Below are 14,383 nucleotides of genomic sequence, written 5' to 3'. Positions count from 1 at the left end.
TGTGTCTCCTTACTGCAACACCTACCTGAAGCACTGATTGTCATACTACAAAGCCATATTAACCTTGGATGGACTCTAGTCTGGAACTCCTCACAGGGTTGCAAAGAGTGAAGTGAAACTCAAGCTCACTCCTGAACCTTCAGTCATAAACCCTATCTTATTTGTCTCATTTTATCTGTCTACTGACTGTGAGAATATGGAAAATATTCTTTAAAGTCAAAACACGAAAAAATACAATATTTGAACATTTTCAGGAGTGGTTTCGAGGTCCCTTCCAGGGCCCTTTCTTTCAGGAGAGATCTGTTAACATGGGACGTGATTCTACCTCCCCTGACCCCCACCACCCCATCAATATATTAAAATATCCTGGACAAGATTTTGTCTTGGTTTAAATAAGGTCAGACCAACATTTTAACTGTATTCTCACCCATTTCTGCTGGGCATGGAGGCTGCCTCTCTCCCTGCAGTTGTTGTGGATGGAGGCTTGTGAAGAAGGAGCAGAGGCTGGCTGGGCACACACTGTCCAGCTGGGTGTGGCAGGAAAGGTGGATGAGGGTTAATGACAGGGTCTGTGTTATTTGCTCTATTAGGCCAGTCTTGGCTTCCAAATCCATTCAGCTCTGTAATCTCACTCATTATACAGTATGACTCTTTATAGTACTTAAATTGATGCCAAGTACAGTGTTATAGCTGAGACAGAATGAACACTGTTATTAACCTACACAAACCTAAGCAAAACTTACTCACATGGCTCGTATTACCATTGTATCTGAGCACCTCATTATCTTTAATGTATTTATCCTCATTACATCCCTAGTGCTATTATTTCCATTTTACAGATGGGCAGAAAAATAACAGGGATGTGTCTAGGAGCACAATCAGAGATTTCAGCAGGTCAGGCTCCTGTAAGAAAATAAAGTGTCTTCAGTGCAACATTGCGGCCAGAGGTGGTTGCTGCAATGCTGTGCACACCTGTCTGAAATTATTTTGAGCTCTGCTCTAAGCCTGGAGCAGAAGGGTGGGCTTCAGCTCCCACTCAGAGGGTTGGGTCTAAGCCATTCTGAACTGTCTCTCCAGTGTTTCTGATCTGGTTTGGTTTTTCACTTTAAAAGTGCTTGTTCTAGTTATGTAGCCTGTAAGTCTGTGTGATGACTGGCTGGTTTATCAGTGATAGCAAAGCAGTTAAATAAAAGAGACTGGATTTTCAGGCCAGCTATTTCTTTTTGACAGATATTTAACTTCACTACATGTCTGCAAAGTTCATTAGAGGTGTTTAACCATCACTGGAAAATATATACAAGTTGAATCTTACACACAAAAGGACTAAACCCATGATAAGTGTATCCAAAGCCACTTTTCTGTTACTTGGTGTTCAAGGAGTACTAACATAAGTTGTGGACACATTTTGAATTCAAGATCCAAATATGGTCTTGTTCTTATATCTTGCTTCAAATACTTGGAAGACCAACTAATTTCAAGAGACTTCCATCAGTCTGGAACCAGTAGGTAGGTTGTCCTCGTTGGACACATCAGCAAAGCAATTTTGGACTTTTTCTTCAGAGTTTAGCCCTGAACATCAGCAACACTGGGACATGGGAGCCTTGGCTCTAGGTCCTCACCAAAAAGAAAATTGAGATGTTTCAAGATAAAGTTCCAATTCTTTCTCATTCCAAAGTATGCATCAGGCTTGTAGTGTTCTGGATTTGAAATCTTTATCTTGAAGATCACTGTTCATGGTCAAGCCCGAATTTCCTTCTACAGTGCAATGATTAGCCTCAAATGACCCTAGGCTGGTTTACTTCAAGGATGTGTCATTTCTGTAACAGAAATATTTTAGTTCAGAAACTCCTGATTCAAAATGTAGACAATGTAAAATCATATTACAGGCAATTTTAGTACATCCATTTATGCCAAAAACTGATATGGAATTTTTTTACTAGAGATTTTATAGGGTTTGGTTGAAAAACATTTTATTGTAATTACAACTTATGAGGGGTTATAGCCATTTAAATAACATTTTTATAAGGTGCATTGCGTCAAAGAAAGCATCTAAGGTCAAAAATTAAAGCACGTAAAGTATTATCCAAGAGGAGCTCATGACTTGGGACATTTACAAGAATTGTTTAAACCCAGGTTCAAGCACCTGAGCTGCCTGTTTCATGTCCTAGGTGAATTTCTTAACTATAAAAATGTTGAATTTCCAGTTCCAAGTATATCTTCAAAGAGAGACTAAAACGAAAGCCAAACAGCTAAATTTCATAACTGGCTTTGGAAAAATTGGGCTGGTGGTAGAATTTTGCCCTGACATGCAACAGAGACATTTTCCAAAACAGTGACCATTTTCACAGGTTGGAGGCATTGCTTGCTGCTCACGCTCTTTATTATTTTATCTAGACCTATTATTTCTCATTTCCATTACACTCTGAGAGGAAGCATTTCTATGTGAGGTATATGGAACTTTGAGCAGTTTGTAAGGCTCTCTGGTTCCGAAGTTATGTTATTTTTTTAATTGAAGGTGCTTTTAAAAGAAGCCTTTTGTTTGTTTAATATTTTCTACAGATCATTCATAAATTTTTAAAGGACTGCATATTACAGTAATCAAGAGTTCGACACTAAAAGTAATTGGTAGAGAATGCAGAAAAAGAAGTATACAGGGTTACTAATATACATCAGGGCTTAAGCTGACATGAATTTTTATCTTAATTATCGGACAAATTTGTACTCCCACTATTTAATTCAATTTGCATGCATCGGTAGACACTTATTAAAGGTAATATTACATCTGTCATTTTAAGACTGGTGAGAATTTTATCATAGGAGCTGCACGAAACAGCCACTCTATTATGCAAAGAACTCTTTTGTAAAGCTTAAAATAACCAGTATTGCATCCCAATTAGCTACTTGGAGGAAAAAGTCTTCTTTATAATACAATTATACATAACATGTAATAATACATAGACCTTTTCCTACACTAGGCTGTATATGGACTTAATGAGTTCTTTCAGACCCCTCCTGTCCTTAATATCAGACCAAGCATTAAAAAAAAAAAAAAAAGGCAATTGTAAGCTGATTTCAAAAAATATTATTGTCACTGGGTGTGTGTGTGCACTATGGCAGCTTTTGCAGACCTTTTCCGTCTGAACTACACCTACTGCATGGGGAAAACATAGCTGTCAAGTCCACATGAGCTAACAGCCACTAATTCATTGTTTTTCTTTGGGATGGAGCCTTGGTAAATTGCAGAAAGCAGGGAAGCAGGTAGTGATTCTCACTCCTGGAAGTCAGCTGTTCAATTAAAAAGCCACACAGTAGTTACCATGGCACCAGCCCTATTATGCTGTGTATCAGAACAGAGGCTTAAATACTTAAGACAAACAAACACCTTTTTTTTTTTTTTTTTTTTTTTTTAATAGAAAAGCCTTTTAAGGAAGTCTCTTTATAGTTCTAAAGAATACATTGTCAAGTAATTTTATTTGATAAGCAGTTTGCTAGGAATGTGATATGTGGAATTTACCTGGGAAAATTTTAACTTAGAAAAGGGGCAGTGGAAAAGGGATTTGAAAATCATGCTGATAGGAAAAGAAATATTAAGAGCAGGGACAGCTGAACTGTGCACTACTTCCCTCCCGCACCTCTGCTTTTCAGCTGGTTTTAGGCTGAAATAACATTGTCTTATTAACTCGATTACTTTAGTTGTGACTTGCAGCCATTGACCTTCTGATTAGTTGTCATTAAAAAGTCTGCTTTGCCATCCAGTGTTTACTGTGGGATGCCCTAACGAGATAATACAAGCAATGGCTTTTAATGGAAAGTGTAATTCCTCAGCTGTGAAGAGCAAGGGTTTCCCAAAGTATCCACAAATCAAGACATACTGTCAGGTATAACCTAGTATAATTGCCTTGGATTTTTAAAGACTGCAGAACTGGCTTAATGGATGTTGAGATATTTTTAGTATTAGATTATTTTCTATCGCAGAATTAATCAGAGCGTCACTTATTACTCTGGGAACAGAATAAGAAGATGATCTCAGCCTCAAAAATGTACTTTAGAGCCGAGTTGAGTCCTGCACTATCCTAAGTGCACCGTCACAGTAGGTGATACTAGGAGATGAAGATCATCATCTGCTGTGTTTGGTCTCTGTTTTGTATCCTCAGCTGAGCTGTGGTTTCACTAACACGGTTCTCAGGACACAGCTGGGACAAGATCCAGCTATTGGTGCACATCCTGGCCTTGATTTAGCTTAGTTGGATTAAGCAGTTAGATATTCAGAACTATTGTTACCTCCCTTGCCTTTTCGATGGGAATTTTACAAAATATGACTTCATATTTTGCATCAATTATTTTCTAAAAGGCACGATCAGGTGTTATTTCACAAGCAATTGGGTACTCATGCTGCTTCAGCCAAAGTTGTACTCTTTTTTTGCTGAAGAAAGAGAGGAAAAGACTGAGTAATTTGTCTCCACTAACAAGAAGTTCTCCACGACTTTCCATTGCTGCTATTGTCGAACGAGCCCAAACGGTGAGAAACGATCTGGGAATTGAAATTGTTGCTGGATGCTATGTCAAAGAACAGCCCATCAATCTTGGGAGAAATTTTGAGGGAACAGGTTTTTCATGCCTGTGCGCTGGTAGGGAGCCAAGTGCGTGTTGCCATTTGATGGTAAAATCAGTGTACACCTGTTCCAGCCAGCTGGCGACATAACCGATGTCACAAGGATGTGTCACCGCCGCACCAGCCCAAACTGCTGGTGGTGTCTGTATGACAGTCAAGGAAGACAGAAAAAGGGACTTGGGGACCAAAAGAGGAGGAGTTTGCAGTGCCATTTCAGGGACACAGATGTGTGAAGAGTGTGATAAAAGAAGGAAACATCAGAGGGAATAAGCTCAAACAAAAAAGCAAATGTCATTTGCATGATGTAATTATGGAGAACCATTGACTGCTTCGTAATAACACTCAGTAGGGCAATGTTAAACCTACTGTGAGTGCTAAAAAGGCCTCAGCTTGAAAAAAGGTCAGTGTGAATTAGTATATATTTGCAGATTAATTGTGAATGTTATATCATAAATTTTATAGCCTAGCAGTTACTGGTGTATAGTGAGGATGACACTAATGCTATTCAGACAGGATTAATTCAGAAAGGACTAACATCTAGCTTGTCACTTTAATTTGCAGGGAATGAAGAAAATAGAGCTATGTTAATATATGTGTATATCGTGTGTATGTAACCTGTGCATGTGTATGTTAGACATAATTGTTATTTCTCCTGCTGTGTTGCATCAAATTCACAACCAAAATCTCAAGCCACTTTAAAAGCAGAAACACTATCAGGTTTGCTTTTTAAAAACGAATTAGATTTTGACTTCAATTGCAGTTTCTTTCTTAGAAAAAATCAAATCCTGCTAGCCCTTCACTGGTGTAAATGGTTATGCCAGTGTACGCCAGCTGAGGATGGTGTTGCTTAATCTATTGAACAGAGAGCTATAGTCTTTCTGCTCACCCTGTACCCTTATAAATATTCTTAAGTCCATGGATTCTGGATGTCCTATCTTGAATTTCAAGACCCAAAGCTGGATTGTGATGTTCCATTAGCAGTGTGTCCCTGGTAAGAGGAGGCAGTAGGGGACTGTGGGAGCAGAGCTGAGGCACTCACATTTAGTTGCGAATTTTGCTGTGGACTCTCTGAGTGCCTGTGAGATTATCACTGAGGACTGCTTTGGGTGTGTTTATGGGGGTTGACAGGTCTAGATCCTTACTGTGGCCCTTAGTAATCTGGAGGATAAACACAGTTGTAAACCTGAGAACCCTTTCCCAAGCACCACCTCGCTCTGTCATCGCCCAGCTGCTCTCGGCACTTCATCCCAAGCTGGGTGCCTGCAGCCCCGACATGGGGAGAGTGCTCCCAGGGCAGTGGCCCATTTCAATACAGCGATCTTTGACAGCAATAAAATCAAACCTGAGACTCTCTTTCCTTGAGGAAGGAGTCAAGACAACACCCTAAAGTCTGGCGAGGTGGAGGGCTTTGGCCATCTGAGGGTTTTAATCCCTTCTTGGTTTCTGGCACAGTGGGCACACATGTCTGTGTTCAGGAGAAATCCCAGCTTGAGGCCAAGGGGCTGAAGCTCTTTGCAGCAGGCTGGAGTGAATATTTTACATTTAAGGCAACCACTGACTGTGCTGTGTGTCCCTTGACTCTCCAAAGGACCAAGCATTCAACTCCCAAGGGTGCTTTACCTGAGAGCCACATTTTTCTCCAAATATTCCATGGGGCATCAAACTGCTTTCTTCCTCTAGCTGAAATTTTAACACCTAGCTTCATCCTTTATTAAGTAGTACTTCAGACTGATCTCCAATTCCCATTTGGTAAAATGGACAAATTATCTAAAATTTTATAAATATATATACATAAAATGTAATTATTAAAAATGTCATATCTTCTTTCTTGCTCACTGGATCTAGGAAGCCTTTGTTATAAAAAATTATGGTATCTAGCCCAATATACCTTAATGCAACAGGAGTAATTTATTTTTAATTTCTTGTGCATCTTTTTGTGCATCTTTTCCCTTTATAATTTTGCTATAGAGATACAAATTCTGAACTATAGATCCTTAAAATAATTACAGAGATTCCTTTAAGAACTAGCAGTGAATATAAACTGCCTTCTGTCTTTAATATGCTGAGGAAGATCTGAAATACTGACTACACAGCAAAGGTATCTCGTCCAGATTTTTACAGGAATCAAACAAAACCATGTTATTATGCTTGGGACTAGTTCTAGTAGGACTAGAACAAGTTATATTCTTGATTCAAACTCATGTATTTATAACTGTGAGGTTTATTCTTATTATAGTTTTCCTGAGATTGGATAAGAAATTCTGCTTTCATAAATATAGGAATGTGCATTAATTATTTGGTTTTCTACCCTCCCAAAAAAAGGTGAGATTAAAATTTACTTTCTTACAACCAAAAACTGCAGAAAATCATCCTGAAAACAAAGCACAAACTAAAATGAGGAGGAGTTCTTTTCCCGTATTTCTAAGTCAAAGCTCTAATGGCTGCAGCAGCAATACCTTCATCACAAGGTTGTCCTAAAAGCACAGAGCAGCAAATCAGGGCATTGGTCTGTGAGAAATGAGAGTTTCAGCCCAGTGCTGTTTGCTGCCAGACCAGGGATGCCAACCCAGGTTGTAAGATAACTTTAAAAGTCATCTTTGGTCAGTAAGATCCTTCCAACATTAGGGTTACCCCAACTTAATTTTTGGTTGTTCAGCAGGGAAGAGAATTATTCTCTTATCCTGGGAAGAGAATCCAGGTGATTACCTGATATGTTGTATCCATCAGCCAGCAGACAAAAATGGCCCCGTTGTTTGAGCACAGTCTGGACTGGAATGGAAGACCTTGTTGTAAATATTCTGTGGTTTAGTCTTCAAAGGGAAAACATAATGTGAGGTAACCCACTCACTTAATATTTCAACAAGAATTGAAGAAATTCGAGATAATCTGGAGGTGAGCTGCACCAGTAGAGTGGGAAGTTCAGTCCATTTTGGGTAGTTGCTGAGACAGAAACTCATGCCTTGAGCTGAGCAAGTCACTTCTCTCAGACTGCTGAGGTGAGACCTCTGCTTACCTGGAGAACCCCAGTGCTCCAGGGACAAGTGGGCTGAGACATGACCCTCACTTCCAGCATCAACTGGGTCCTAATTGAAAGTGTTCAGGATTTTTCCCCCAAAAAATTGCAGTGTTTTGTAACCTGGGAACCTCTGAGCTGTTTATATCCATTAAGTCAAGATGTTAGCTGTTAAAACTCTGTGCTTAATGTGTGAGAAAGGGTTTGGGTTTGACGTCTGAGCATCATGTGGCTGCATGTTGTCAAATATTTCCCTAGACTTGTATTATATTTATGTATTCCTAGACCTATCCCAGTGGCTAAATTGTGCTGTATTGTGCTTCACTTTATGAAAAGGGATGCATTTCCTTTTTCCACGATCATATGAAAAGAAAGTTTTAGATATGCAAGGGCAAAGAGCCTTTTTTAAATTCTTGTTCCAGGACAATAATTCCCTAATGCCCTGTTAGCTGCCTGTCTTACAATACTTTCCCAACTGAATACTCTAGTCACCAAACTTCCACTTTTCATTCAGTAGTTAAAACTGTAAGTAACCAGTTTGGCCAAAAATTCTGCACTATATGTTCTACAATCATAATTTTCTAAGAAATCTTTAAAAACTCCAAAGTAATCAATAGAAAAAAAATATTTTGAGCAAGATGTTAAAAGCAAAATCAGAGCTTCTGCAAGGTTGCTCAGATATCATAATGATGTCTGATATTATCCAGAACCACTGAGGAATCTGGAGCACTCTGAATGTGAAATATTTAAAAATAGTTTCATGACTGCATAAATACCTTTGGAGTCAGAATTTAATTGAAACTTAAATTCTTTGAGAGTTATTAGTCATTAAAAAGAATGACCCTCTATTTAATTTTTAGATTGTAATCTCATATTCTTTTCTCTCCCATTAGCTCAGAAACCAGCTTGTTATTGCCCCTTAAGGCTTTCTATATAATTAAATATTCCTGAAACTCCAAATGCCAGCTCCACTGGAAGAACCTGAATCAGAGTAAAGCAGGGTTATTTACAAATTTTTTATATTGAGTTTCAGTATTTGAGTCTGTTTTTACTCATGCCAGGTATAGGTCATAATGTTTGTGCACAGAAATGGGAATTTTTGTCACCAACCTTGATCATGAGTAGGTACCATGTGTCTTTTAGCTTAGAAAGCTGATGAAGATATTTCTGTAGGGGATTGTTAACAAGAGGTAAAACTCTCTGGGTCCAGAAACCAGGGACCTGAAGTTAGACTTGGTAAAAGGTGTGCCCATGTGTGTGTGCATTGTTTTATAGGCAATGTAAGATTTATGAAGTCCTTAACTATAAAAGTCCTTGCTTTTAACTGCTGGGTATTTTTTGGTAAATGGGGTGTTAGATAAGTGCACCATGTGCTGGATGTGGAATTTAATATTCTGGGAATATATGGTATAAGTTAGCCAGCAGTGCATGTGCTGGTGATCCACCACTCCAGCATATCAATACTCATTTATGTTTTCATATGTCTGGTTATTGGAGAAACTAGCAGGAGAGCAACACAACGATTATGTAAATAAATGCAAGACCAAGGTCCACTTTCAGGTGCAGGACAAGACTGTACAACTTTTTAGTTTTGCAGAACTGAGCACTTACAATATCTGTGAGAGATTAGACTTTGAAGAGAGTCTCTAGGGAGAAAAGCAAACTCTGAGAAAGCAATTCTTAGTCAGACCTGGTGGAGGAGACTCTCTGGGTGCACACCCTACAAGAAGAGTGTTTCTGGCCAGCCTCAGTTCTCATGTGAATTGTCTTCAAGGACAAGCAGGCTTGAAATTGTCCGCAGGACTAATTCTGTCCTAGGTTTAGGTACCAAAATAAGCAAAGAACAGAGAAGGACAGATTCTTGATGAAAGCTGAGAATGAATGAGAACAGGTAGCAAATATAATTCTCCTTTTCAATGGGGCCTGAGGTCTGTTCTGAGTGACTCCTGTATAAAGTATGCAAGATGAAGAGAAAAGAGAAGGTGGTGGGAATAGAGGTCAGTTCCTAGCTCTGCCAGAAGCTTCCTTGGGCAGTCTCTTGACCATGTAGAATTTAACTCAACAGGGCCCTGGGCTTTGCTTGAAACCACCATGTACTGCACTGATGAAAGAAATAGGTGTAGCAATAATAAACCTGGGGTTTGGGCTGGTGCAGGGTGTTTTGTGTAAATTCCATCATTTATCACTTCCATTTTACTTCGTCACATAAGGCAAGAAAGGGGATTATTTAGGGAAATGCAAGTCAATAACTACCAGCTTTATCCTGGGTAGTCTGAGTATTGCATTTTCTGGAAAACCAAGAGATTTTGCTTGTTTGTTTGCTTTGGGGTGGGATTTACTGACTGAAAAAAACCAGACAAATAAGAAAAGTAATATGAAAATATTTGCTTGCTCAATATGAAACCCATGATTTTTCTTGTAGCACTAAATTAAAAACAATATATCTTCAGAGAAGTATTCACTTGTTGATACAGAAGTTTAATAAAGAACTTCTCCACCTGCCAATATCTAAAGAAAAATTCAGACTAATGACTCTGTACTGTTGATTTGGCTGAAGACATTCTTATGAAAGGTTTGAGCCACCAGAACTCTGTTACCTATGTTGTGATCTTTGTACTAAAATTCATCTTTCTGGCTGCATATGTTCTGGATAAAACCAGGGTCTGGATGAACAATAACTGGCTCAAATGATCTCATCAGCAATGAAATTAACTAGAAAGGGAGAACAGTGGGACAAAAGTTCATATTTCATGTTCCTAGGTAGTCAAGCCAGTGTTCAGTATTTCTGGACTTCCAAAGACAGCTGTGACAAAAATTGTTTCTCCATTTAAAATTTATAGGCACATTGCATCTGAATTTAAGTCTTGTCACATCTGTCTAAATGAAAATATGTTCATACTTTGTTACTGTTTGTCTGAGATTTTTTATTAGTTGTGTCTTGTTTCTTTTTTAATCATGAAATCTTCTGTTTTATTTCATTAAATCTTACAGCAAAACCTCTTAGCCATGAGGAGAACAAAGTAATACTCCTCAATATAAGAAACACTATATTACAGTGGGAATACATTTTAATATTCATATAAGGGAAAATGTTTCCAAAGTAGGATGGTATATAGTCAATGACCCAAAGGGGTTCTTTTGAAATTTAAAATGTCCATATTGTAATTTCTTATGTGACTGCATAGCTCTGATATCCTTTGAACCTCTTTCCCACATCAGTGGCATTTGTCTGATTCTCATTATTATATCATCAAGGCTCTTTTCCCTACATTTTTTTCTGGTAACATCCATGTGAAATAGTTAAATGCTTTCACTTTGCAGGCTGGGAACCAAGAAGAAGGAATTGACTGACATGGCCAAGGGCACAAGGACACTTGCAGAAAGACCGTGGTGAGGCAGCCTTGGAAATCAGTCTTGTAGCTCCCAGACAAGCCCCAGATCTCAGGTAACCTCTTCTTATAGTACTACATCCCCTGACTGCTCTTAGCTCTCTTTTTTTACAACCTTGAAGGCAGGGAATCAATACTAGAGCTCCTCTATCTCAGTGCCAAGGACATCTGAGCATATATCTGAGTGTAAGTAGTAACAAGTAGGTGCTAAGTATGGGATTTTCTCATCTAACTCAAGAAGCCTGTGCTGTGACTACAGCTGAGTTAACTGTCTCACTGCCTCTTCTGCCCAGAAAAAGATTTTCCAGGGTGCTTTTTGCTTAAGGTGTGCAAGGTTTCACCCTGTATGAGCTGTACGGATGGGTCAGTTCAGTGCAGAAGTTAGATAGGGGCAATCCCAACCAACTTTGATTACTGTCTCCAAGTCTGCAGAAGTGCTTGATCTGATGTTTCTTACCCATTTGTGTAACCACATCAGCACATTCAGACTCTTTAAAGAACAAAGATGCTGCTGGAGGGACAAGCAAGCCATGCCAGAGTGATCATGTAGAGTGTGGCAGGGTGTTTGTATTCTAACAATTTGCACAGCAGAGAATTCAGGACAGGATGAGTAGATGGAAGAGCATAGTAGATCACTGAGGGAGAGGGAGCAGGCTTTAGCCAACCACAGAGCCTGAAGTTTCTACAGTGGACAGTGCTATGGTCTATAGCAGATCAGCAGAAGAGGAATCAGAATAATCTAATTTTTACTCAACTTCTATTCTTCACTTGGTCCTATATTATAGCTAAAAAACAAAGTCCACAACTAAAATTCTATTGCCAGAATGATTTTCATTTAAAAACAATAATAACTGAGATAAACTTTGTATGTTATTCAGTTACCCTCCATCTTGTTTCCACCTCTGTAACGTGTGAATTAGCACATTTGGGTTTTTAGGAAGGAGTGTCTCAGACTTTCTCCTAATGCATCATGAGCGAAACAGTTCTGATCACTGATTAAGGAAGGCCGATCTAATGAATTAAACATTGGCTGGAGAGCATGGCTTTCAAAGAAGACTTTCTGTGTAGGGTTGCCACGCTGCTCTCCATGATTTCCCAGGCAGAAATATGCATGCATGCATTATGAGATGGATTCCCAGTGTGCAGTAAGCCAGGCATGTCGGGGTTATTGTGCATGTGTCGGCATTTCTTGGCACATTCATGAACACGTCCAGCTCCTTTTGCCTGCTCCATACAATTGATATGGAGAAGATGTTCCTCTGTCCAGGACTTGCTGATGTCCACAGACCAAAAAGAGGTACTTTTACTACTGCCAGGCTGCCGGATATCCAGGAATGGCTACTGTCCTCTAATCCCATAAGAACAAGACTTCCAGGAAGAGAATGAGGACATGTTTGAGATTTTTGGATGAATGATTATCCTCATTCCATGTTCTTAGATAAATCATTTCTTCTGCTTGCTTACACATCAGTGCTAAAGTGAGGCAATTACAATTTTAAGTTACACTAAGTGATACTGTGAGATGAAACAGTGTTAGTAAAGAGCTAATATTCTTCTAGATGTAAATTTTCAGAAGCTGTAATCCATGAAAACATGTTTCAAATCATTGCAGCCCTCTCTAAATTTCAATATAAGTTGATGTGCTTCAAGACACTCCCAGAGAAACAGTTATTTTCATCTTGTATGGCAATGAAGATGAGTTGAGGCTTTGCCTCTTCCCTTTCAAAAGTCTGAAGACAATTTCCCATACAGTGCTGCCAATAGGAGCAGCTCTAATGGGTAGAAATGGGATTGAGGCAGCTGATTCAGAAGAATAAAAGTTGACCATAGAGGCAGCAGCTGCTTTTCTCTTAGACAATTCTTCAAGGCAAACACAGAATCTTGCTCTGATTTCCTGTCTGTTCTTGTACCTGTTTGTTTAATGTCATCCCAGGGACATCACTTTCTGTCTGGTAGAGGGCACCTTCTCACCTTCCCAACCTCAGTTATTCTTTCCTGACAAAAACACTTGAGCCTGAAGAGAAGAAAGTCCTTGCCCTTGAGAATGTTTGCTGCTAGGCTGTGTTTGCCCCTCCACTGCATTATGAAAATCTGACTTCGTCTGAAGCACCAGTTATATTTATAATTACAAGAAGGGATGTGACACTAAAGGAAAATTGTGTGGGTTTTGTTTTATATGATTTGTTTATAATTTAACATGGCACTTAATAAAAAAGCTGTATAAATCAAATGATACAAACAATCATTCCTTTATCAGGAAATTACTTGCACAAAGTATTGGTTACTGGAATGAATCTTAATGAAATTCAGTCAAAAGCTGCAGATCTGAGAATGAAGAGGGGCCTCTTAATAGAAGAAGGTTCTATTTTTCCTGTAAGGTTCAGAGATTCAGACAATAAAATAGTGACTTAATAGACTTTAAGACAATCAAGATGATACAATAGTGTTAATTATCCTTTTGTGCCTAATTCACAACTAATTCTGTTGTCTACTTATTTATGTTCTAAAGTGGCCCTGATGAAATTTTTAATATTTCACCTTAGCTGAAGATTCATTTTTATGCTGGCTGGTAATTTTCTCACATATAGCTTGAAATTGTACTCTAGATAATTTTGCATAGTAGTATATCTACATGTCAGGACCATTGGCTGCTTTGTTGAATGGCTCTTCAGAGCTGACAACTGGATAATAGCTTTACTTTCAGCCAGCAGAGGAAGTCAAGAGCAAAAGTGTAGAGATAATGTGAATATAATTCATTATTCAAATATGCAAGTGATGAACTGAAAACAAAGAGGGAAGAGTAATAATGGTGTCATTATTTTTATTACTCTTGTTTTGCAAACGTAGCGTGAAACATTAAAGTAGATCTTTGAAAGATTCTCAACTGTGCAGTGACAAATTTACTTTCTTGGCAATATTGATAAAAGGAAAGTAAAGCAGACAGGTTTCTGCTGAAGGTATGCTGTGCTGTTAGTTCTACTATTAAATATTTTCATGTTGCCTTTTGCACTTTAAAATCCACTTTAATAGCTGCTCTTTAGAAGCCTGATCAGTGACTGGAAGAAAGTGCATTGTTGTTCTTGTGGCTCTATTTAGTTAAGACAATCTTCAAAGCTTCTAAGTCTTTGTAGCATGACTAACAAAAGCCAAATAGGCAGGTTATATAAAGCTTTCTTTTAAAAATGAGGAATTTGCATGTGATAGCAAAACATCCTTTATGAAAGCAGATACAGGTTTTAATGGAACAAGGACCTAAAGAGCATTTGTTTGGTAACTGAAGGATTTTTTACTTACTGTGCTGTTTGACACTTTATCTTTCACATCATCTGTTTTATTTTTCCAGTACTTAGGTGCAGATTCATTTAAAAA

The sequence above is a fragment of the Zosterops lateralis genome, assembly GCF_965231275.1.
Source record: "Zosterops lateralis genome assembly, chromosome: 7".
Lineage (NCBI taxonomy): Eukaryota > Metazoa > Chordata > Aves > Passeriformes > Zosteropidae > Zosterops > Zosterops lateralis.
This window is presented reverse-complemented; position numbering follows the sequence as displayed.